A 25,635-nucleotide genomic window follows, 5' to 3' on the forward strand; every position below is an offset into this window, starting at 1 on the left:
CATCCTAAAACACTTGGAAGTATTTATCAGAATAACCTCCAGAATCACAACCTTCATCACAAGGGCGGAGGCTGCAATTGTTATTATTTTGTAACGTTCTTATCTTCATCCGATCCCAAATGTGTTAAAAAAAAAAAAAAAAAAGCTCTTCAGCATGAAACACAAAAGCCAAAAAAGCATTTAAATTATCAGGTGCAGGAGCAGCAAGTATCAACCCCAATTTTTGAATCTCGCCAAAGTTTTCCTTTGGGTCGCTTGGCTGGCAGCGCTCTCCTCATGGAACCCGCGGATCTCCGCACCCCTGGATTTTTTTTGGGGGGGCAAGGATAGAGGGGGGAACACCTGATGAAACAGCATTCACACTGTCACTGACATCCCGGAAAAGCAGGAACCCGGCACAACAAAGTGCGCTGGGAATCCTCTCGGGCGCTCTCGCTGTGGGAGAAGCTGCGTCGCTACGGCTCAAGAAGACAAGGTGGGGGTGGCAGAGGGGAGGTGAGAGAAAAGATGCGAGAGACACAGAAACCAAGCGGCAGAGTTGCGGGAGAAGATTCCACCCGCACTCCCTGGCTGCGCTGTGAGCCAGGGCGAGAGCTGCGGGGAGGGAACTTAGCCGGACCCGGGGCTTCCCCTGACTCCCGAGCGCGGCGCGGAAGCTCTCGCCCTGCGTACTTACTGCTCACGGTCTGTCTGTAACTTGGCTGGCTGGGGCTCTGTCCATGGAGCAAAAGTAGAGAATCCAGGGTGGAAAGTTTCTGGTGATTTGCTGTGCAGTGTTCTCCTAATCTTCCTTTCTCTTTAATCCTTCCCCTTTGCTCTTCCCCAGGTCCTAACGCTTACGGTCCTGGGTCAGGGTGTCTTCTAGTGCGGAGATGGTTGTTATGATGATGATGATTGGGGGGGAGGGGGAGGAGGAGGAGAAGGAAAGGAGGGCTCCTTCAAAGGGGCACCCGAGCGAGCGGGGGAGGGGACGGCGGAGGAGGGGGAGAAGAGAGGAGGCTGAAAAAGCCTTTTCACGCCTTCGGGAAGGAGACCGGTTCTGGAGACAGAGGGCTGAGAACTGGGACGCGGCGCAGGCGGGTGGGGGCTGAAGCTCCGAAAGGCTACTAGCTCTCGAGGAGGCGCGGCCGGAGCCTTAGGGCCGGTGCGACCCAGAGCCCAGAAGGCGCAGGGACCCAGGACCGCGCGCAGGAGGACACGCGGCAGCCGCCCAAGCTGTCACCTCCAGCCTCTCCTCTCTCCGCCGCCGCCGCCAGCAGCCGGAGCCGGACTCACTGACAAGCCGCAGAGAGAGACACACTGAGAGGGAGATGATTATTAGTTGCGTTGAGTCATCAAGCAAAGTGAGTCCTTTTGGGTTGTCCTCGGTTTCCGATTTCTCCCCCTCCCCCTTTCTGTCCCCAGATCTAGCGCCTTCAAAATAATAATTTGGGGTGGGGGTAGGGAAAATCTCTGGGTTATTTCGGGATGGGGGTTGGGGGGGAAATGTCTAAACCCAAGCCAGAATGGTCCACCGCAATGAAGGAGAGTGGGGGGCGGGGAGGAGGGCTGGGGAGGTTGCCGGGGGAGGGGGGCCCCGCCTGGCAGGAAATTAAACATCAATCAATCAATCGCTGTGAGCCCTGCGACCCAACAGCGGCGGGGCTGCGGAGAAGGCAGAGGGACCCGCGAGGGGCGGGTGGGAGGCAGGGGCGAGGGAGGAGGAGGAAGAAGAGGAGAGTCGCCTGTGGGAGAGCGGTGTGGCGAGGACCGCGCGCGGGGCGGTGGAGGACCGATGGGAGAGAACCAAGTGCCGCGCGAAGCGGTGGCCGCGGCCGGTGGGTGGGTGCTCCCAGTGCAGGCGAGCTCCGGGGCCCGGGATCTGGTCCTCCTCCGCGTGGCGGGTCCAGGGCGCGGCTGCCTCGCCCAACCCCTAGGCGCACTCGTCCCGGCGCGGAGGCGGCAGCGACAAGGCAGGCGCTGGTTGCCTGGTCTCCTTGAGGAGGCGCAGACCCGCGCGCAGGAGGCGGCCGCGGCTGCCTCCGCTCGGGATTCTGCTAACTGCGCGGAGTACTTTCGACTTTGGAGATAGGAGGGCTATCGCCTCCCCCACCCACCGCCTCCGCCCACCACCCACCGCCTCCGCCCCTCGGAGCAACTTTTCCCGGTGCCTGAGAGCTCCCCCTCCGCGCGGAGCCAGCCGTCCGGGCCCGCCGCACCGCCGCGAGCGCGGGGAAGGCCGCTTCTCCCTCAGAGCCGGCACCGCCTCGGGTCCAGAACAATAGCCCGGGTGTCCCAAATGGCAGGAGCACCGGCACTGCCTGCCGGGCTGCGGGTGGCACGGGGGAGAGAGCTGTGTGGGGGGCTCAGGGCGGGGGGCATCCCTGGCTGACGTCCCTGGAGCGCTCGCCGCGCCGGCGACATCTCGAGCAGCGCAGCCCAGGCCGCCTGGAGGCTGTGACGAAGTGGCGGCGAGGGCGGTGGGACTGTGTCCTCCGGCTGCGGGGCTGGGGCTCCTGGGATCCCGAGGGGCTCGGGACCTGGGCTGCGAGCGCGGCAGAGCAGTGCGGTGAGGACCCAGACGCTCCGTCCCTGGGGAGGCCGCGCGGGGGCGTCTCCAGCAGGTCCCGCGAAAGCGTAACTGAGCCACAAACTTTTGCAGACTCCCGCGGCCCCGGCGGTCCGCAGCCAGGCTCCGGCCGCGGTGTTCATTTAAGGTGGCGCGGGCACTTGCCGAACAGGCCAGGCTCTGGCCGCGCTTTTGTCCCCGAGGTCCTGCTTAGGCGCGAGACTTCCTTAAAGAAAAGCACGTGGACAGGGGACGCGGCCCCCGCGAGACGCCCGGGGACCGGCTGACACTCGCGGTCCCGACCTGGGGCGGGAAAATGTGGACGCGATCCCGCTTGCCTTGAGGCCGGTGAAGCCCTCTCCGCTGGCCGCACCTTCTGTCCTTCCCGCACACCTTGGCTCTTCTTCCTTATCCCCTGGACCCCGAGGACTCCCCACATCTCGCAGCCCGAGCCACCGTTCCCCCTTAAGAAGCGTTGACTGTACGGCGGCGCCAGAGGGCCAAACTAAATTCGGTTTCGGGAAACGCTCTCGGGGACAATTCTGGAAATTCTGTTCGGGTGCACCGACAGCGGGAAATCGCGTCAGTCTAGCGTGCCCCGGGCCTGGCCGAGGTCCACTATCCGCACCCACCCGGTGGGCGGCGTGCGCACGGCCATCCCCTGAAAAGTAGGGGCCTGGGAGGCGGGGAACCCTCTGGAAGAGAAAGGGTCCCAGAAGCGAAACCTGCCCCTGGCCTAAGTCTCAGTGCCCAGATCCCGGAGCACCCCGCATCCAGGCACCGCCCACCAAGTTCCATAGGAGCCGGAGGCGACTCCGGAGGCGGTCGGAGCCCAGCCGAGAAAAGAAGCCAGCTGGACTGTAAAGCTTCGAGGAGCCACCCTGGGAGTTTTAGGCAGCGTTTTCTTTTCCCTGATTTTTATTCCCCAAATCCCATCCCCCCCACCTCCCCAAACGAACGGGTTAGAGAAAATGCACAATTCAAGTCTGAGAAAAAAGTGGCTCAAGTAAATCAACTCGTGGTGGTAGCTAAAAACGTTTTGGCTGCAAAGAAACAAACTGTAAGTTTGATCAACAAACTTTTCTTTATATGTCATTTCACGTCGGAATGGGAAGGGGATGTTGCAAAAACCAACTACCCGGTCAAAGTTTGAGCCCGTTCTCCAAATGGGGAACGGCGCATTTCTTATTAATATCTGAACAACGATAATAATGCTGTTTCTTTCCTTACCTTGATATTGAACTGCAGAATCCTCCTCCGGATCAATGTCCAGGAACTTAGAAGAATTGGTGATATTAGGACTTCAGTACTTCTGGGAAAAAATGCAAATGGTTTAGCTAGAATCTTTCCTGTCTGATTCGTCACTATTATTATATCTGATGATGCGAATGGTTGGAGCGATTCAATCTAAGTCATTAATGAGATATTTTATAAACACCACTGTTGGAAGATCATTTACATTTTGCGAAGGAACACTTCGCTAACCTCGCAGGCTTATGTCAACAGCATGATTACGGGACTTCAATTACACTTTTATAAACAACACAACCGTATTGTTAATCAGTTAATATTTTATAAAGTGTAAATATTTTATTATGTTTTGAAGGGAACTATTGATTCTAAATTATTAAACCCCTGAGAAGGGCGATTTAAATAGAGTATGCGATTAAGTACAATTAAATGTATGTTGTGGCTAGTTTGTTTTCAGATTCTGCACCCTTTTAAATTCATTGATTTTCTCTTTATTGGAGTTTCCTCTTGTCCGTTTTTGGTAGTGAACAAATCTTATCATTTTGGGCAAAAGAGCTCAAAATATTTAAAATTGCATTTAACAGAAACGGAAATATCGAATACTATGAATTATTACCAGAAATGTATTTTGAATGCTTGTAGATTTATGTTTAGTAGTAACACATTTTACAAATTTCTTTCGATTTAAAAAAGAATACTCAGAAGTTTTGTGATATATACCCAGTGGTTTTTTTTCTTGAGTTTTATCCCTAATAAAGGCCTTTTCTGTTTCAAATTGCATAAGCTTTTTACTGCACAATTTTTGTATTAACCTTACTTCAAACGAAGTAAGCAATTATTTCCAGCATGTTTAATTTTGACAATAAGAAATTTTAAATAACATTTTACCTTTCACTAGGATTTTTCTACTTTTTTAAACAGTAAATAAATTGTGATGATTCAGCAGTTTGGTTTGGTTTCGTTTTATATTCCTCAAGTGGTTTATTTCCAAACATTTTTAAAACAAAATCATACTCAAGAAAAAAACTGTTTTTAGCTACTTTTTAAAAAAATTGACCCAAAACGCATTTTTGTGCATTATGCGGTAGTTTGCTGCAATATTCAAAGCATAAAGTTCACATTGGGGGACACTTTTATCTCCCAGCTCTCTTCTCCCTGACGTTTTTATCCGGAATCTACTCAAAGTTTTCTCCCTTTCTCCCCACTCCCAGTTTTTTCATATGTCATTTAGTCAAAAGTCGCCTGTCTTTCATAATCACACAGAGATTTGTTATTTTAGAAATCAACGGATCTTTAAACGCTGGGCTTAAATATGCGTGTTTTTTCTTATTTCTATGTTCTCCCCTTTTCTCTCTAGCTTTTTTCAGGCCTTCTCCTTTCTTTTATGGCCTGCACTTTTAATGACAACATTTCTTGATTTCTGTCTCTGGACACCGATGTTTTGGCCGTGCTAGCTCCATTCTGGCCAACTTTCCGTCCCCAATGCCGGTGCTGGATGGCCTAGGCCCGACTGCGGGCGTAGGGTGCCTGGTGCCTGGCTTGGATCTCCTGCTCTCGGCTGAGCCGCCGGGGTTTCTGAAGGCCCAGCATCCATAACCAGGTTCCCTAGATTTCAAGTCCGATCACCCTGGCAAAGAGGACTTGCCGGCCGTGCGCTGCCCCTTAGAGAACACTGGAAAGTTGTGCCGCGTTTTCCCTCCACTCCCGCACACACAAGGAAAACTCTATAGAAATTGCCAGCGTCAAAAGCCTTCGACGGTTCCTGGGTACCCACACTGGCCTGCCTCTACCCCACTCCCATCCACCCCCACCACCACCCCGCCCCGGGCTTGCTCTCTGCTGGGGGCAAGAAGAGGGCGGGAGGGAATCGTTTCTTTCACAAGAAACCCACAGCACCTCTGAAGCCAATTTCCACTGCCGACTGTCCGGGGATAGTTGGGCGACCAACATTTTCGCGGATCGCTTAACTGAGTGGGGCCTGGATTGGCATTTGGATGCGCCAAGGGGACGAGGGCCCGGGGCCAGAACGCCCCGAGGAAAACGCTCCTAGAAAGCCAGATCGACTAGGGTGGGCTGGAGCCCTTTCCCAGATTGCTCCGGGGAGTCTGAGGACTGACCCGAGCGCAGGGGGCGGGAGACACTTACTTCGTTATCCGCACGCCTTCCTGGTTGGCATCAGAGCTGGACAAATCCCAACCCTCGCCAGGCAAAGATAAATTACTCCTGGCTCCCGCAGAGACTCAAGGGGCCTCGGCGGGGGCGGAGCGGTGTGGAAGCTGTGGGACAGGGCAGTGGAGGTCCTGCTCTCGTGCTCAAATGAATGAGCCCCTGCGGCCTAGACAGAGAGATGAGTCCCAAGGAGACAACTAATTGGGGAGGAGTGGTGGTCAGCGTTAGATGGTGAGCCGAGCACCCAGGAGGCCAGAGGGTCGGGGGTCAGGGGAACGGACAATGCAGAGGCCCGGAAGAAGAGGATGGAAGGGAACGCGCGAAGGTCAGCCAAAGAGCTTCGGGGTCCCAGGTATAGGCACTGCCTGCCCAGAGTGAAAAAAGAAGGTGACAGGTTTCGAAGCTAGGGTAGTCGTTAGGTCTAAAGTGTGGGTGGGCTTTCGCCGCGGCTGCTGGCTGGGAGACCTGAAAAGGTGGAGTGACTGTGGGCTCCGAACACTACTCCAGTGACACATGACAACGATCCGGGGGCTCCTGGATCCCTTCCTTCTTTTCCAGAGTCAAACCCTTAATAGCTGAATCTCCTTCTGCAGCATCGCAGTGAGAGAATGCCCTGCTAGCACAGTTTAAAAAAAAAAAAAAAATAGAAATCGACTTTAAACGACTGGGTTCACGAGGCAAAGGTGGGGGGAAGGAAACGAAATGCCAAAGAAACCACCGCTGCCTCCCCGCCCCCTTCGGAGCGGCCGGGTTGGAAACCAAGTCGCGGTCGGGACCCGCTACATTTTATGTCGGGGAACACGGAAGAAGGCAGAGGGGATCGGCCCAAAGTAGTAGCAGAGAAGAACCCCGTGGCCTCCACTCGTCACTGCCCGGTCACCTCCGAGCCCGGGTCACCGCCGGGGTCCAAGACCGGAGCTGAGGCGTCTTTTCCCGACAGCGCCACCGCGTGGGCTGCGACCCAAACCTGCGGCTCCTATTCAGTCGGTAGCTTCCCGGAGCCGGCCCTTCCGCGTCGCCTCAACTCCTCGGGATAAGGATGCGGCGGGGGATGGGCAGGTCCCCGGCCCAGGACACAGCTGGACCACCCAATACAAAAACGCGCGGGGCAGGCAAAACGTCACCGCCCTCAGTTTGCCCTAAACCCTTGTATGAAAAGAACACCTGGAAAGCCCAGGCCACAGCGCCCCATCCGCACCCCAAACTCCGGACAGGCCAGCCTGTATGGTGAAATCCGCTCCCAACCATAGCAGGGGCGAGCAAGCCCAGAAAGTCACTTCTGAGGCAGCCCAACCCTCAGCCGTTCCGGGAGCGCTTTGAGGCTCTGGGCCCGCGCTGGTCTCGATCCGCACGCAAGAGAGCCAGAAAGCCTGCTGCGGGACCCAAGGTCACAGGCACTTACTGGGACCGAACGATGAGGGTAGTCCGTCTATCCGGCGGTCCAAACCTGTCCAGAGTGGCGGAGAACCTCGAGGGCTTCCTTGCCTGGCGACTCGCAGATTCTCTTGGTCTCGCGAAGCCCTACCACACCCTTTTAGTCCGTCAAGGCTTGACCCCCAGGCTAAGGCCCAGGTGGCTGTGACAGTGATGTCCTGAGGCTCAGTTCTTCCTCACCCGGCGGCGCCTTGCCTCTGGGCCCTGCGGCCAAGCTCAGCTGAGCTAGGCATCACCTTGCGCTGCCCTGGAGCTTCGTCAGGACTTGAGAGGCCACACGTCGGGCTCAGAGGACTTCAGTGGGTAGACTGGGGATTATTTTAAATAACTTCAACTGTTTAAACGCGCGCGCACACACACACACATTTTGGGACTGTCAGTTACTGAAAAAGCCAACGACCTAGAAAGGTGTAAATTCACCTGGTATTCACCCAATTACGAAGCTCCCAGCCCCACACAAAACCGGAGGGAACCCTGGAAGCCTGAACGGTCCCCCGCCTCGCGGCCAGCGAACGCATTTCTGCAGGACAGCCGGTTTGCCATGCACCCGGGCGGGAGCAGAGCCGCCCGCCCGCCCGCTGAGTTCCGGCGCTCAGCGTCCGCCTGGTCTGCTCATCCACACCTCTGTCATTGACTGTGGCCTGTTCGTATCTAAATTCTAATATCCATGGGCCACGCGGACCTATCTCCAAGCGTGCGAGGTCCGGCACCCCTGCCAAGTGGCTCACCTTAGCTCGCTGCGCCTGCCTCTGCCCGGGTGCCCAGTACCCAGCGAGGGGCTGCGGGTCAGGGCTCGGACGCCTTCTGCTTACCTCCAGGAGCCGACAGCGGGTGCCTGCGGCGTCGCTTGTCCAGCCCTCGGGCTGATTTAAATAACTAATAAGCTTAGAGAAATTTTACGAGGGGAACTTTTCCTTTTAGTATCAATAAAGCCTAGTAATTGGGTTTGTTGGTTACCTAAGCTCCAGTTTCCCAGTCTTTCTCTCTTGCTCCCTGCTCTCTCTCTCTCTCTCTCTCTCTCTCTCTCTCTCTCTCTCTCTCTCTCTCTCTCTCATTCAAAAGCAATGTTTTTAAAAACCGGCAACTATGTGTGTGTTTGCATGTGGTGTGCAAGTGTGAGTATGTGAAAGAAGTTGTTTTTCACAAGTCCTTTGCCTGGAGAACAATCATCATTGCTGCGCTGTAGTGAAGAGTTTTGAAAGGTGAACTATTGCTATTTCAGAGGAGAAAAATGTTGACAACAATTCGAGTATCACCATACAAGTATAATATAAGGGGTGTCTAAAGATTTTCCCCTTTGGATGTGATAAAGACATTTGCAGTGTCTCCCTAATAGTTTGCGTTTTAATTAACTTTCACTATATTTTGACTTCCCCTCCTGGATTGTAGTACTATCTGTTGTTTTCAGTAAAGATTTATATACTACGATGTATCCTAAAGTTTTTTTTTTTTCCTAATCTTTTTGAAAGCATGCTCTTACTTGTGAAGAATTTTTCCACCTGGGAACCACGTCTCAATTTAAAAATATGAAATACCTTTCATGAATAGTAATTGCCAATAGCCCCTTCCTTAGTGTCGGCAGAGTTGGCGCCTATGCAAAATCTCAGAAATCTAAAGGCAATCTAAATATGTTTCTCTCCAATCATTGCGATGTATATTTTTTCCATTTCTGTTGTATGGAAGTAAAAAAAAAAATCTTTTAAAGGACATTTTAGAAAAGCATTACGCTAAAGTTTTCTTTAACTGAAATTCCCTACCAGACAAAACGTAACTAGTGCCTGCCAATGTCAGCCAAACGAAATGAAGAGTATTTCTGAGTCAGATTATTGTTGGGGACAGAAACTAGTCAATGAAAAGCGATGAGAATTCAAGTTTGCAAACCGAGGGGGTGGGGGGGCCAGGGTAGGGAAGCCAGCTCCTGAGGTTCCCAGGAACACACCCAAACATGTGCGCTCATATTTTCAGTGTTTACATATATAGAAAAGTTTTCCTTTCCACTTTTAGTCGGAAAACTGATGAGCTTCCCTTAGTTCATCGTGTTTTAGGCGGTGAGTCCCAGAAGTCAGCCGAGGGTTGCGTTCTGCGAGGTAACTTCCGGATGCCCAGAGTTATTCATTCGGAGATAGACCCAGTTCTTAGCACAGTCGCAGCGGAGAACCATTTCCTGCCCACCCTTCTCAGCGCAGCCACTTCCCCAACCTCTCCACCGCACCCGCGGGCTAAGGGCACCAGAGCGCCTTACCCTCATCTCCCTTCTCGAGATCTGCCCCAGTGTTGGCACTTGGCTGTAGAGGAAAGGAACCTTGAGCTGTGGGTGTATACATCCCGTTTGCCGCTTTCTCAGCGAGTTACAGACAACCTTCCTTCCCGGCCAGGCTCCTGTTCCCACCCATCCTCCTCATTCTTGCCACCACCAGGATCCTAGCGCCCCACCACAGGGGCCACAGGCTGAGGCACTCTCTGCAGCAACCCCTTGTCCCCCCTGCCCCCCAACTGGCCTTGTTAAGGACGAGTCCTCCAGCGCTGTCCTCCGAGTGCCAGGAAGTCGAGTACAGTGGCAGGGAAAGATGAAAGGATTGGGAAGGAAAGTGCAGGGCTGAGAAGGATAACTCACAGCCTGGGCTATGGTCACCTCAGCCTCCCCAAACAACCCAGGGCCTCTCCTTCCCTCCCAGTCCTTCCACTGCAGTTTCCCCACCCCCAGCCGTGGGTCCCTGAAGGAGCTGCTCTGTGAACCCAGGTTGTTCCCTAGTTTTTAAGCACCCCCCCTTTACCTCCCTGCTATCCCATGTTTTGTTTTCAGTTAAGCTGTTTTCTGACGTCGTGGAAATTCCACTTTTATTCTTTTTCTGTCTCTGCCTCACTCAGTCCTTTTTAAAAAAAGAGTATCCTCTAAGCCTGGCTTCTGCCAGACCCTGTACACTCTCCCTAAGCTCTACGTGCAAGAGGAGAAGAGATTTGTCTGTTTATAGCAAATTTAATTAAGACAGTTATGTGCTTGAACTCTTTGGGCCCCCAATCAATGCATTTTGATTTGGAAAGTCAAATAGAATCATATCTTACACATGTGTTACCCCTGATGACTGTCCAGGCTGGGGACAGAAGCTGTTGTTCTCTGCATTGGCCTGCATCCGGGTGAGTCCCCTGCAGAGCTTGCCTCCCTGCTTGTCCCTTTGTGACCTCCAGTCTTGTCATCTGGCAAGATGGAGGCCTTCCTGGTAACCGTGTGAAAGTCTGAACACCCAGAGCACTCCTGGTGGCCCTTAACTAAGGAGCCAAGCACAGGACTTCTGGGGACCCGGCATCCCTGGCTGTCAAAGCCCCAAGCCACGGGCCACCGCTCACCGCCCACCCAACCTCCACCCAGCAGTTTAGCCTTAAAGAAAGCGGGGAAGGCAAGTCTCTCCTTTTCCCCAGTTGTGCATCCAGTAGCGTTCCCCGCCCCCAACTCAGACTTAGGTGCAGGGCTGCAGCCTAAGCATTTTTTCTAATTTGTCATCATTGGAAACCTCAGACAATTGGAGTGTAAAACTTGAAGGGTTTCCAGGGATATGCTGACATCAGGAACTCAGTGGAAGGGGGGTGGTGGCTAAGGGTAGGGCATAGGGATGTGAGACAGACATCCCAACAAGCTCTCCTGGACTTGCCTCGCTCTGCAGGGCATACACCACTTTCCTACCCTTACCTGCCCTCCTCCTCTTCGCTAGCATCCTGTCACCTCTTTGGCCTTCAAAAAGTGAAGTGGGAGATAGTGTCAATGTTTCTCTGCCTCTTTCCCTCCCCCAACATTGTCCTGGGACCCAGGACAAAGAGGCCTGGGCCATGTTGCCTGTGCTACTTGCTGTGTCACCGTCTGTGGTGTGTTCGCTTCTATTATTCTTTTCTGTTCCCCACTTGCAGCCTCCAGGACCACCGTCCATGTTCTCCATCCCTGAGATTCTGACCCCTGGGAAGCTGCAGACCAGCCACTGACTTAATCATACCATCTATAAAATGATCCCTGTAGTTTTCAGTAGATTTGGATCCAACAAGGGTAATTTTATTTTTTAAATTATTTTTTAGAAATTGGGGCACTTGAAACATTTGAGCATGGATGCCAGGGCAGGGGCGGGGCGGGGAGGTCTCAGGGGAGTTCTCCTGAGAGCTGCTGGGAGCAGCCACATTTGCTGTCCCCAAGGCCTTGACTGGGTTGGCTCTGCTGGCTTGTGTGCTGTATCTCCCGGGCACTGCCCCCATCCATGGCCTCCTGCAACTGGGGGAAGGAGGATTGGGTTGGAGGGTCGAGTTTGGGGGAGGGGGGCACTCTTTGTTTTAATTTGTTTTTATTTCTGTGGAGGACTAATCCCAGCACTAGAAGGGTGCAGCAATTGTCCCCACAAACTGTCAGGCAGCAAGAGGTGACAGTGTGGTGTTAGCTCTTGGAACGCAGCCTGGAAGGGCATTGGGCCTCTCCTCTGAGACCCAGTCACCCTGCTTGTGTGCGAATCTTGCCTGGAGTGTTTGTGTCTGCGTGTGAGTGTGGGGGAAGCTGGGCCGGTGCCGTATCCAGCCGTATCCACCCTCGCGCGGTCCTCCGGAGCAAGGCTGCAGTATGGACGCAGTGAATGAATCCATGAATCAGCTCTACAGCGGAGGGGCAGTCGCAGTTAAGTGGGCTGTGTGCAGCTGCGGCCGACTGCCCCCTCCCCTTCTCTTTGCAGGCGTGAGGTGGCCCGGGAGCTCCGCCAGCAGCCCCCGCCCCTTAGGCCCTGGCAATCTCTGCATTTTGTCATCACGCCCGAGTATTTGACATTCGCAATTATCTGCAAATACCCTGATCGGTTTGTATATGAAACACTTTTTTTCCTGCCTAAAGGTTGGAATCTGGTAAGTTTCAGACAAGTGGTTGCGGGGGGGGGGGGGGGGGGGGCGGGGGGGCGGGGGGGGGCTGGGGGGGGAGGTGACCCGGAGAACCGCGGGGGACCGGGCCGGGTGAACCCAACTCAGCGAGGTGAGCGACAAGAAGGGACGACTATGCGTGCTACCCCCCTCCTCCCACAGCCCCATTCCGAGGAAAGGCCGCACTGAGGTAACGAAGGGTCCAGGCAGCTACCCCGGGGTCCTCCTCTGAAAGAAGCGCCCCCTAATCCCTCTTTCCAGTAAACTGTAGGACTAGTGGGGATCTCACTAGAGGCAAGGCCCGGAGGTTAATCATTTTGATAACCAGAAAGGGCGCTGCCCGGCCTGGTTGCCATCACTAAGAGTGTCAGTCACCAGCTCTCGACCCCGTCGCAGAATTACCTGCTCAAAGAGCCATCCCGGAGAGCCCTTTGCTCCCAGCTCTTCCAGCCCGCCGGCTGCGGGAAGTAAACCGCGCCCTCAATCAAAGAAAGCGGATGTCCCTTTGACCCTCCTCCGCCAACACTGTTCCTAAATTCAGTAGGGCAATGCCAGCCCGGGATCACTCACCACTCCTACATCGCCGCTTCGGGCTACCTGCCTATTACACAGCCGGTCTACAAAAAGAAAAGTGGTGGGGGCAGGGAGAAGAAAGGAGCGAGATTACTTGTCTGATTCTTCTGCTGCCTAGGGAGCCTGATTCTGGCCCCTGGCTGAGACTAGGGGTCTCAGGGGCCTCGGGGGCCTTGGGCCCAGGGACTGGGAAAGCAGACCTTGCCTGCGCCAGGTGCACACAGCCTGGTTGCCCCCTCCCGCACCCGATGCCCCGTTAGGTGTCTCCCTCGCCAACAAAATGAGCCCCTTTGCAACAGGAGTTATCAGCAACTTTAGAAACACCAGACCCTTCAGTGAAGCCTGCTCCCCATGCACATAGCTTGTGACTCTGCTATAGACACTGGGTTTAGCTGCTTTTCACACATAGTACTCACATTTTCCGGGAGAGTGCACAGGGAAGGAGGTTAGAGAAAGTCTGGGGGAGGAGGTATAGCAACACCTTTAAGAAAAATTGCGAGGGGAGGGGGAATTTAGAATGTCTGTCTCTGTAACAGTCCAATAGCCAAATCACTGGCATATCCTGAAAAGGAAGAGAGATGGGAGAAGCTCGCGGGAAACAAATCCCTCCCTCATGCCTTGCAAAGTCCCCAGTCCAGATCACCCAGGCTGGGAACCCAGAGTGTGCTGCTAGGAGGACATCAGGTCTCCCTGCTCCTGCTCAGCCCCTGTGGGTAAGAAGGCACCGGCGGCTTGACAAGGTCGTTACAGTCTCCTGTGATGCCCTTGACCCACGAGAGCCCAACGCAGAAAAAGCAGCCAAAGCAGCCGAGGTGACTTCTCTACTCACAAGTTGCATTCCCCTGCCCGAGATTTTCCAAGAAGCATCCCGCAACGCTGGGACCATAGGCCTCCTTTCCCCGGACTCCTTGGAGCTTGGTCTGCTCTTTGAGTCCGGCTGTGAACACCCACCTAGGCCCTTAGATTAGGCCCCGCCTTGGCTGTGGATGCCAAAGTGGGGTACCGAGGCCCCAGGCTGCGCCAAGGCCAGTGGGTTTCTGCGTGGGTAGGATTGGGGGACGGTCATGACCTCAGCGGACTGGTGACACCCACTGTGCCTTGCACTGCCTCCCCTATGGCCCTCCGCCTGCGGAGAGGGAGGCAAGGGCAAGGTGCCCCGTGGCAGGTCACTTTCATCCCTTTATTTCATACTTTTTTTTAGATAGATGTATGACTGCTAGATTCCAGCGGTCATAAAATGCCCCAAGGATTGGGCGAGACTGCGAATTTGGCGCCTCAGGGGACCTCTCTTCAGTATTCTGCTCCCTACCCAAACAACTCGCCCGTGGGTACCCACGGCAGTGCTCACTTTGGCAGAATTGAGGGCTGTTGCGGCCCCGTGGAGTGCGCATTGCCCCAAATTGCGCCCCCAAAATGCACCCTTGCCATAGCTCCTACACCGCGCACCCCTAAATGAGCTGGCATCCCCAAGCAAGTGCAAGCATCCTCCCGCTTTGAAACCAATTCACCCTGGGTCTTTCATCCCAAACGGCTTTGCCTTTGGGCGCTACTCTGACCAAAGTCCCAGGAGAGAAGTCCTGAAGGTGAGAACCAGTGGCTTAGGGACTTCTCTGCTCACCTGGGCTTGAGACATTCGAAGGCCTCAATTAACTGTCAGTTGTATCTGGGCAGATGGATGCAAAGTGGCTGCGCCCCGCAGAGGCGCTCGCTCGAAGGGTCCAGATCTCCGAGGGCATATGGAATCCGGGTGGGTTGTGTTGACTACCTGCAGCGCGCACACGGATCCCAAGTCAGGAAAAAGGGTGCCGTGTAAAGGGAATGAATGGTCGTTTACCTCTCCAGAGAACAGCCATGACTTTGTTGGTAACTTAAGAAGCGCCTCTGAACTTGGGGAGAGCGTTTTGGGGAACCTCCTCACACATACCCCACCCCTGCTTTCTGGGCCTCTTTCCCTCCACCCTCCTGCCCCCCCTTCCCCCTTCAGTTAGAGGCGCGCAGGGGGCACTCGGTTTACAGAACCGCCATTTCAGACGTTTATTCGCAGCTAATTGCTTATGCAGGAAAATGCTCGTTACCCAGGCCAAAAGCTTCCGCCCTGCGCTGGCCGACCCCACGGCTGCAGCTCACTGATCCCACCAGCGAAGCCACGGAGGAACGGCCTGCAGGGAGGCGGCTGCGCCGCTCTGGCCCCGGCCACCAGCACTGCTCCGGACTCCCGGTAGGGGGAGCAGTCACGGCCACCACGCCAGCCTGGATAGGCCTTAGTTTGGCTCTTGCTGTCCGCGCCAACTCGCAACGCGCAGCACCGGCGGCCTCGTTACCTGCCTTCCAGGTGCTCGCTGCTAACAGAGAAAGGAACACAGGGCCGAGCCCGCTCCTAATCCCTGGTTCCTGTACAGCAAAGAACATAGGCGAGACCGAAGTATATTCTTTAGTTATAAAGAAATTTGTTGGTGAAATCAACTCCTTTGTCCATATTCAACGGAAAGGAAAAAACCAGAACAAAACAAAATATAGGTTTATGTATATAAAGAACTGCTCTTAGTTCCAAAGTTTGAGCTTTATCTAAAAAATTTTAGGTGATCTAACCCCTTTTCTCTGTTTCCAAGTCGTTTATTTCCAGGAGACTTAGATGTTCCCAGCACAAAATAGGAGGTCAGGTGAGACCTACTGTCTTTGCTGGCTTCTCTGCCTTTCTGACTCCATATGCTTAAGTAAGGATTCAGAAGCTTTCATTTTACGATATGACCAATATTTAGGGAACAACCATAATCCAGGGCCAAGGGGAACCCACAGACCACCTCACTGTGCCCAGTGTGGCTGCACAGCTGTGCTGAGTGAGGGGCCAGAGATTCCTGGTCAATACTCCCATAGATAAAAGCCTGCAAACTCTCCTTCTACAAAAACCCCGCAGGAACCTACAACTCACAAGAGCTCTCCAGAGCCCAAGTCATCAAAGTCTCTTCAGAGAGAATAGCCAAAGCCAAGAATTTAACCCTTGGAAGGAAGCCTAAAGACCATCTAGTCTAACAGTTGTAGTTTACTGGTGAGGAACTTGAGCTGAATAAAGGCAAAGAATCACATGTCCAGTGAGAAAGCCCCTGAATGCTGAGCTGAGAGGAGCTTTCCTCTTCTGTCCCTCAGTCCAGTATAGATTTGACTACAGAGTATTAGAAATGCATTTTACCGTTGTCATTATCCTCATAATTATTATTATGTTTCCACATATTTTAGGGTTCTTTGTAAGGCATATGCCTTTAATAATATTGTAATAACAAAATCTGCAAGGTCTGTGTGAGAAAAGTATTACAGTTGGCTCGAGGGAGGCTGAATTTTAGAAATGAAGTTACATATAGCATTGAAGCAATTGTGGGAAGACTAAACAAAAATAGTTGTACTGTTTTATCCCAATTTAAGAACATTGAATATGTGCAAATATACGAATGAATGAACAAAACAGAACAAAAATGTGGTATTGTTGGTATTATAAAGGCATCCTTCCATGTTGTGTAATTTTTCTTCAAAAATCAGAGCTAATTCTGTGTACTTAAGTATTTGTTTATAGACTTTTTTAAGTGTTAAATTCTTGTGTCATTTTTATGGACCAAGAGGAAAGAATATAAACATTTTAAAAATCGGATTTGCAAAAAATAAAAATCAAATTTCTAAAACGTTGATTTAGCCATAGTAAGGGAAATTTTTGGAATGAAATATTAAGTGATAAGAAAACACTCCCCACTGGTTTTGTAATAAATCCTGAGATATAAATGATATTTGTATCGTTCTCTCCATGATTACCCTCTTTGTATTTTTTTATAAAGTCAACAAAAAAATTATTTACAAGGACACTCCACTATTCCTTTTTGTATCTGGTTCACAAAGGCACAGAGATACATTATCAAATGGAAATGTCTCAGTCTCTTTCCGTAACTAATGTCTGATCTTTAGCAAATGGCGCTGTGATGTCATTGAAATGGGTATTGGACAAGGTACCAATTGATTTATTGATTTCCCTTCTTCAAGTCCTTTGGGAATTGGGGAAAAGGCAAAGCATAGGTTGGCTGAGATGTGCAATACTTATTCTATCATACACATGCAAAAATTATATTTGGCTGATACAATTGACAATTCAGAAGCACTGCTTACAGAAATTCATAATGGAAATGACGTGAAGACCACTCAACTGATCAACCCGCCTCTCCCCCATCCTGTCATTCTATTTGCCCTTCCAATTTTAACCTTTTAGAAGTCAAAAAGCACCAGGTTTTCAGTTAGCTACATACAATAGGAGCAGGAGGGAAGGAGGAGTTTCGTAATGAGGGGGCGGGTGGGGTGTGGGGGGCAGAACAGGCATATTTGCTTTCAAACACATAACTCCTTAAGTCCTGCTCTACAGCCCTGTAGTGTTACTGATGACTACAACTTGCTGTGGATCTCACAAGGGATCTTTGTGGCCCTCAGGCCAGGCCGGGGTGACTTCCCACCTGGGGGGTCTAAGAGCTTCCTGTAGCCTAAACCTGTGATGGTTCACAGCAGACTCATGGCAATAAAGAAAATAAGGCTGCGCTGATTGTCTTTGGTTTTGTAGGAGAGGATTTCAAAGCCAGGCTCCTTTCAGCCTCAATCACTGAACCATTTTTTTGAGGAGAAAGACTTTTAATTCCAGTCCTGTTAAAAATGCCAACTAAACCGCCTGGAGAAACTCTACATTGTAACATTTGCCTAGGAATTACCACACACAACAGAATCTACAGCGAAGCTGAAACTATAGGAATAAAAACAAACCTCAGACTTCCTCTCCCTTGGCACTCAGTATGGGTAAGCTGCATTGAATAACAGGGAAGATTTATTATAATGCATTCTCAACACAATTGCATATTAGCTACTTTTTTTCCCCTGTTCTCTCCCACTACTCCAGGGAGAATTGAACATCTACCTTCCAGAGTTTTCTACACATTTAGCTCAGTCCTCTGCGTTTAGCACCATGATCTAAGATCCTCCTTGCTAAGGTGAGTCGACTTTCCTGGGCTTCGTGTCTGTAGGAGAGGTCAGAAGATCTGGTGAAGAGAGCTTCTCTCTCCTACCCCCCAGGAGAGGGGTGTGCTTCCAGAATATGTGGTTCATCTTACTGCAGTCATGAGCTCCCTGTTGAGGCTGGAGTCTAGATACTCTCTTCTCCAAGACAAACTGGATGGAGACGCCCATGAAGGATGGAGCATTGTGTACTTCTTCTCCTCACCCCAGGGAGCACTGCAGGTGAAGAACTTGTTAGCTAGGCAAGTCTGATGGCGAGAAGAAAAGAGAACTGCGACTACATTTAAGGAGGTTATGCAGTGTGCGCTTGAAGCGGGTGCAGGAAAAAAATCCTTTTTTGAAAGATTAAATGTATTTAAACAATAGTATCCATCATCCTGCAGTGGGAACTTTAATGACTATTAAAAATTCTTAAAATTTCTGTAAATATTGGAGGGGAAATGAAGCACTGTGCTTCAGAATTTTAAACCCGCAGGGTAATTACATTCTGTCTTTGCCACCTACTAGCATAAAACTAGGGAGGTTAACTTATCTCTCTGAGCCTCATTTTCCATTTTTTGTCAAATGGGCATAATAATACCAACAGCTAGCTCATAAAATTGTGAGCATTCAATGAAATAGTACATGTGAGTTGCTTGAAACAGTTTCTGGAACATAGTAAAACCTTGAAAGTGTCCACTATATTATTATGATGTGGGAATTGCTAATCCAGTTGGCACTCTTTCTCTTAATTCATTCTGCAAATCCCTGAATACGAATAAGGAGTTGAAGGGTGGATTACATTGTTCTCTTAGATTCATTCTTTTTAGACAAAATAATGCAAAGTATCTTATATTACTTCATCACCAATGAAGTTTTTCTGAATCTTATTAATCATCTCTCTAGAACCTTTTCCTTAACTCTTTTGCACTCTTTCTTCCCCTACACCAGAGGCTCCTCAGCTGGGCGAGATGGGCAGAGATTACCAGGACTATCTGCTGAGAGGTCATTTCAAAGTCTTCCATGGAAGGCTATGCTCAGGCAGGTAGAACGTTTTATCATTCAGTCCCAGTGATAAACAGTATTCTCCACCCAGTTTATATATTCCTATGCCATTCTCATCGTGGCCAGATTTTTCTCTGGGCTGTATTTTTTTTTTTTTTTTTTAGCTACACTGAGAGCACTAGCAGCCTGAGAAGGGGTCAGTGAAAAAGCAGAGCATTCAAGAGCAGCAATAACAAGCCAGTCTCTTCACTTACCTGGAAGACCAACTGCCAAACCAAGAACTCTGCTTGAAGCCTCAAAGGAGCTGCCTCTTGAGCCTTTTGCAAAAGCAGAGCAGACTGTAGGAGTGACCCCCAAAGACCTAGTTCCTCCCTCCTGCAGCTTTGTGCCTCTTATCCTGGGGATTGCTTGAAGTCCACATATTAAGCCAAGTCAGTTTTCAGCTGGCTAGCAGGCTCATTATACACCTGGCCTACCACTGCTTTTGACTAGAGATGTAGATATTAAAACGCAGAGCTGCAAGGCCCAGGAACAGAATGCCAGAAGGGAGACACCCAAGATGCTGTTCTGTCTGGTTCTCTCTTTGATTCAATGTTTTGTCCTTTGTGAGCTCTGCTTAGATATTTACATGAGTTTGAAACATTCATACAATAAAATTTCAATGACCTTCCAGACCACATTCACTCCCACACACTAAACACAATTTAATCGCTTTTTATGAACCAAATCTACAGCAGCTTAAGGGAAGATGCCACCATCCAGCTGGGAGCCCTTGTCCAAGGATGAAACCCTCTGGTTCTTTGGGGTGGGTTGGGTTACTGTAAACTAAAACAGTACTATGGAGTCTGAGGTATCAACTCTCTCACTCTTTCCGTCCCCTCCTGCAAAGCAGCCATTTGTTTTTATTGCTCTTGTAGATCTTTTCAGTCCTGGTAATATCAGGGACGGATCGGGATAGGTACTAGCCACCAAACCGATTGGCTAAAATGCTCAGGCTTCTACTGACATCGAGGACCTCAAAACACAGACGGTCTACTGACATCACAGAACCAATTCAATTCAAAAACTATACTAAGAAGCTATTGGCTTATACATTCTATTACTCAGCTACCTTCAATCTCAGGGAATAATGAAAACTACAAAATAATAGCTATGAATGTTACTAGGCCCTCTACGTGCATTATCTCATTTAATCCTTAAAACAGTTCTGAGCTAGGTACTGTTGTCATCCTCATTTCACTTTCAAAAGTGAGTTCTGAGAAGTTAAATAATTGGCATAAGGTCACCCTGCTAATTAAGAGTTGGGTTTAACTAGTAGATCTGAGCTACTCAGACTTTTTGTTTGGTTCTGTCATCAGCCTAACAGTGTGAAGTCAGAGATGAGTTTTAACTCATGTGACCTTGTTTAAAGGCGCCATTTAGCAATCATTTCGAAGTGTGTTTTCAGACCAGGAACTGCCCCAGGCATGTTAAAAACTACGTCATGTGCACCCTCTAAGGACTTACAATCTAAGGTCAACTACTAATGGGACTATGTTCTGTTTAACCACTCAGATGGTGGACAAAACATTGGTAAACAAACAGATTTCATAGCCCGAAGTACTATGATATAAGCTTATATTTTGGAGTGACAATTGCAGAGGAGTAGCCTATTTCGAAAGCATGGCTTAGAGGAGAAGTGATCACTATCTCACTGACGGCATTTAAGAACTGTTTCTTGGAGAAAGATACCTCTGAGCTGATGGAATTGAGACAAATGAACACAATGGTGGGGGAAGGAGCCTGGTGTAGATAATAAAGTGCACAATCTGCTAAGGACATAAGATGGTCTCATATATATGGCAGTGGTCAGAATAGCCAACAAGAGTCACATAGAGAATGACTGGCTGGCAAGTCAGGGCAAAGGTGACGTTTTCCAAGTCCACATAGTTAGCTTGTTACTGATACCCCAAATCCCCCCTTTAGTTTTTACTTGTTTGTATTCATGATTACCATCTCTTTGATATCGTCCTTTGAATATTTTGTAGGAAGGGGGACCCTGTGGTCTGACACATGTTAAATCATTCAGTTAAGATGTGAATAAAGTTCTCAAAATATAATTATCAATGGATTGGTTACCTATTATATACATTTAGAACTATGCCAGATGGTGTGAGGAAAGCAAGGAATTTAGAAAAACTCACCCTTATCTTCAAAGAACTTGGAATTCATTTGTGATATAAGATTCACTCCAGGAAAAGAGTTGGCAACAACTAAAAGGGCATCATCAATTTTCTAAGGGGTGTGGTACAGACATAAATAAAATGTTATAGAAGTGATAGATATGTTTAAGAACTGAAATAATCCAGGAAGGTGAAATTTTAACTAGATCTGGAAAGCTGATTAAGACTTTAGAAGGCTGGGGAGACATGGTTTGATAGAAGCAGAAGTGGGGTGCCATGGGGAAACTATAACAGCCCAGATTGAAGAATTGAGGGAGAGTATGTTAGGTAAATAGAGTAGAACTATTTATGGAGACCTCAATTATTACCCAAAAGGATACAGATTTGATGAAGAAAATATGAGAGCCACGGTAGCTCCCAACTGCCCACCTCCCTTCTTTTGAGGCATTTAAAAGTGACTTCAACTTTTTATTATTACAAAAATCACACATGTTTATGGTAGAGAAATTTAAAAGTACTGGTAAGAAAAACCCCAACCCCAACAAAAAAGAAAAAGAAAGAAAGAAAGAAATAAAACCACTAGAATAACTCTACTTGGTAAATTCTGAGGTAAAGAAGGCTCATAATACAAAGATCTTTGGAGAATTATCATGGCAACAATATACAGGGTGGTTTTGAGGAATAAAAGGTGTGTGGCAAGGAGACAAGTTGGAAGGGTAGCAGGATAAGCCTGTCAGAGTCCTGAGGGCCAACCCCAGAGTAGTACCATGTTTCCCAGAAAATGAGACCTAGCCGAACCATTAGCTCTAATGAGTCTTTTGGAGCAAAAATTAATATAAGATCGGGTCTTATTTTACTATAATATAAGACTGGATATAATATAATATAATATAATATAATATAATATAATATAATATAATATAATATAATATAATATAATATAATACCGGATCTTATATTAATTTTTGCTCCAAAAGATGCTCAGAAAGCCCTCCCAGCCTCCTGGAGTCCCAGCCCCAGGGCATAGCCACTGGAATCCTTGCCTGGATTTTCCTATCCCAATCATTTTCTTCCAGAGCTTAGATTACCTAGCATCTCACAAACTAGCCTGATCGCCGTCAAGTGGCCCTAAAGTAAGCTAAGAGGATGCTAAAATTCTAGAATTACTATCTGCATGAGGGAAACTGTTTTCCAGCTTTTCAAAAAAGTGTTCATGGATCCAGACTTTTGAACTAACCTCCTGAAGCCTTCTCCAGACTGAGCAGGTATAGAGGGGCTCCATGTCAACCCTGTGCTGGAGGGGCATCTCCTTCACGGAAGGGAATGTAACCCCCTAAATGGTCAAAGCAGCGTCCATAGTTCCTACTGCAGCACAGCGCTTTCTTGTTTATTCTCTCCGTCCCACCAGCAAATCAGTTTTCTCAGTTGCTTCATGGTTCTCCCACTCATTTTCCAGCTCTGTTTTACATTAGTAATCCTTTATCACTCTTTCTATGACCACCAGCAGCCTCCTTGCCTCTAAATTACTTTTGAATCACAAGCCAAAAACCAAACCGTTTTTGCGGGAAGTTACTTTTCTAGGCAATTAAATTTTTTCTTTTCTGTGAAAAGTGGGGTGAAAGGATCTTGAGAAATATCACCACTTACATTAATAGTAACGCCCATGTCTGTAACAGTAAGGAGCTTGTGACAAACTTAGGCTTTCATCTAATATTGTTCTTCTTTTCCCAGTCATGTGACTTCCCAGCTGAAACCTATATTTCCCAGTTCCCATTGCAGCTAAGTGTGAACATGTGACCAAATTTTGGCCAATCAAGTGAGATAAATGATGGGTGCTACTCCTGATTTTAATTTTAAAAGGAGTAGGACTTTCTGGTCCCATTTGTCAGCATGAGAAAATACAAGAACTGGAAATGACACTTTGAACCTAGAAAAGAGATTGAAATGTAACGGATGGCAGATTGTCCTACTAGGCCTGCATTGCTTACCTCTGGACGGTTACATCAAAGAAAAACAAGCTCCTATCTTACTCAAGCCACTCACTTAGGACTCCTTTTCTTATACCAGCTGGCCTGTAGCCCAACTACTTTTACCTTATTTTATATGCAGGGAAACTGTGCAGTCAAGTAACTTCTTTAATGCGATTCATAAATCTTCCATGAAGATATCAAGCAGAACTAATAAATTGGGAACTGCCCAGGCATGCAAAAGACTTGAGGAGAATCGGGGAAGGCTGAATCGTATAGAAGGTCAAGTCTGGCCAGGGAAGTCAGAAAAGCTGAATTCTAATAATAATAATTTTTATCATTCAGTGACTATTTACTAAATCTTTACAATGAGTAGGTACTATGTAAATGCTTCATACTTATTATCCCACTTAGTATCCTTGAGGTAAATACTTTTTTAAATTCTTATTGTACAGATGAGGAAACTAAGATCAGAAAAGTTAAATAACTTGCGCAAAGTCGCAGGACAAATAATTGTCAGAGCCCAGATTTGAAGCTATATCTGTTTTCAAAGCCTGTATTCATGACCATGATGTTGATGCTTCACTGTCTCTAGTTCTTATCCTAGGTCATTACTAACTATGTGACATTTGGCAAGGAATTTTCCATTTCTGGATCTCATTTTCCTTAATTATAAAATAAGGGCATTGGACAGGACCATCGCCTGGGTACCCTTTCATTCCAGCACTCTGTTGAATGATTGTGGTTCTAAGTTTGGCTGTGCAATGATGTGCTGGGATCTAGACAAAAACTGAACCTATTTTTCCACCATGTACCATGGCAGTGATCATGGTGATCTGTAAATAAATCACAAAAAGGGCAGTCCAGCCTAACAAAATAACCTGTGGCAGTGCCCCAGATATGATTGCTACTATTTCCCCAGGCCTCGGATTCCCTGCCTCACATTTCCTGCTCCTTGTTGGCTGCCATCTCAAGATTAACTGCTTTAACTCAAACACATGGTAGAAACTGAGGACTTGTTCCAGACCCTCTAACATTTCCAAAGCACACCATACCCACCAGGTGAATCCTGGCCCCTACTATATGGTCATCGTCATCGCCATCATCATCATCCTACTGATAGGAGACCTCTTAGAACCCTTGTTTCCTTAGGTTTCCTCCTCTTCCAGCAGTCCAGCTCTGCGGAGCTGACTGTTGTCCCGTCCCGCCCTAAAGTAGTAGGCTCTCAGCACCCTCTGCTGGGCTCTGCCTGCAGCTCAGAACCTCTTTCCGTGGAGGAACCGGCTGGGCCTTCCAGCGAGCTTCCAGGGAGGTCGCCTGAGGGAATTACATAGAGGCGCCGACTTCAAAGGCATTCCTGCGGAGTGGAAGGCGGCTCCAATTATGCTCCTTCCCTGGATCCCCAAATGGCAGTTTTCCAAATCTTGACATCCAGGCCTGGTAAATTCATTTCTTGATTCTAAAGAGGACAGAATTCCTTGAATTCAGGAATCTGTGGCCCACTCATCCACTGGCCCACTTGGGTGACCCTCTACATACCAGTAGAAGCCAGCAAAGACCAGAAGCCAAGGTTTCCAATGAGATCATCCCCGATCTAGCCCTAATTCTGTCACTTAACAGCTTTCAAATGTTGGTCAAGGCAACCTATTTTTTGTTTGTTTCTTAGCTATGACATATGGATAAAAATCTATACATGCCTTGCCTGCCTCACAAGATGTTGTGACAATAAAAAGTGATAATGTGCTGAAAAGGACATTGAAAACTGTAAGCTACTATGCAAAATCCAGTTATTTCTGGTTTGATATCAATGTCTATGCACTGATCCACAACGTCAGTTTACGAAAACAATAAAACAAGTTCTTACAAATAAAATGTATTATCTGAAATGTTTAAATCAACCACATCAATAGAATTACGAGCCTTCCAAGCCTGATGGGGGATATCGAGGTCCTATCAAACATCTCAGTAATCTACAATGTAGATTCTTCCATGTAGAAACTGGGATCCAAAGGTACAAGGATCACTTCAGAAGCTAATCCCAAGCCAAATCTAGTTACAGTCACAGGGCTCTGCACCCCATTCTTCCTCTCTTCTTCTGCAGTATGAGTCAACAGGAGGGAAATTAACCAACTGATTCGAAGTGCCTGGAATGGAAAGGGTGGATGGGAGTCCCTATGTTCTTAGCCTGGCTGCCAACCAGACACACAGGGGAGTTTTTGTTACCACCCCTGCGTGGAAGCCTCTCCTAGAAGTATTTCTGCCTTTGCAGTCTCATTCCTTGGGCCCCCCTGCCCATGCAGGGAGGGACTTCAGTGTCCTCTAGGGTGGGGTCTTTTCTCCCAGACACTAGAGTGGCACTGTCCAATAATACCATGTCTGTAATTTAAGCATTTCTAGTAGCTATCTTTTAAAAACTAAAAAGAAACAGGTAGAATTATTAGGTTGGTGCAAAAGTAAGTGTGGTTTTTTGCAATTATATTTAACCTTTTAAGCCGCACTTACTTTTGCACCAACCTGATAATTTTAATAGATTTTATTTAGCCCAATATATCAAAATATTTTCATTTCAACATGTTATCAGTATAAAAAAATGTCTGATGAGGGGAATATGGGGAGAAAATTAAAAAAAAAATTA

The 25,635-nt window shown here is 48.8% G+C and overlaps 1 protein-coding gene and 1 long non-coding RNA gene across 3 annotated transcripts in view; one reads left to right on the forward strand and one right to left on the reverse strand.

Annotated features, from left to right (window-relative positions):
* The window catches only part of SATB2 (SATB homeobox 2), a 179,315-nt gene extending 173,353 nt beyond the window's left edge, over positions 1-5,962 (reverse strand). Inside the window, exons 1-2 of one of the 2 annotated variants that reach the window (XM_074339724.2) lie at positions 5,945-5,962; positions 3,779-3,860 (exon numbers count right to left, since the gene is read on the reverse strand). The gene's annotated coding sequence lies outside the window, so the exon portion shown is untranslated. Of the gene's footprint in view, positions 1-676; positions 2,073-3,778; positions 3,861-5,944 lie in introns of those variants that run through there. The other variant, XM_019746481.3, reaches the window with a different exon arrangement.
* Positions 1,206-16,621, forward strand: LOC141573009 (uncharacterized). The gene is made up of 4 exons (XR_012498599.2): positions 1,206-1,343; positions 11,303-11,435; positions 12,103-12,268; positions 14,055-16,621. It is a non-coding gene; the product is annotated as an uncharacterized LOC141573009 (long non-coding RNA).
* Positions 16,622-25,635: the final 9,014 nt, after the last annotated feature.

This window comes from Rhinolophus sinicus, chromosome 17 (genome assembly GCF_057876585.1).
Source record: "Rhinolophus sinicus isolate RSI-liver-muscle chromosome 17, RSI-T2T, whole genome shotgun sequence".
Classification (NCBI taxonomy): domain Eukaryota; kingdom Metazoa; phylum Chordata; class Mammalia; order Chiroptera; family Rhinolophidae; genus Rhinolophus; species Rhinolophus sinicus.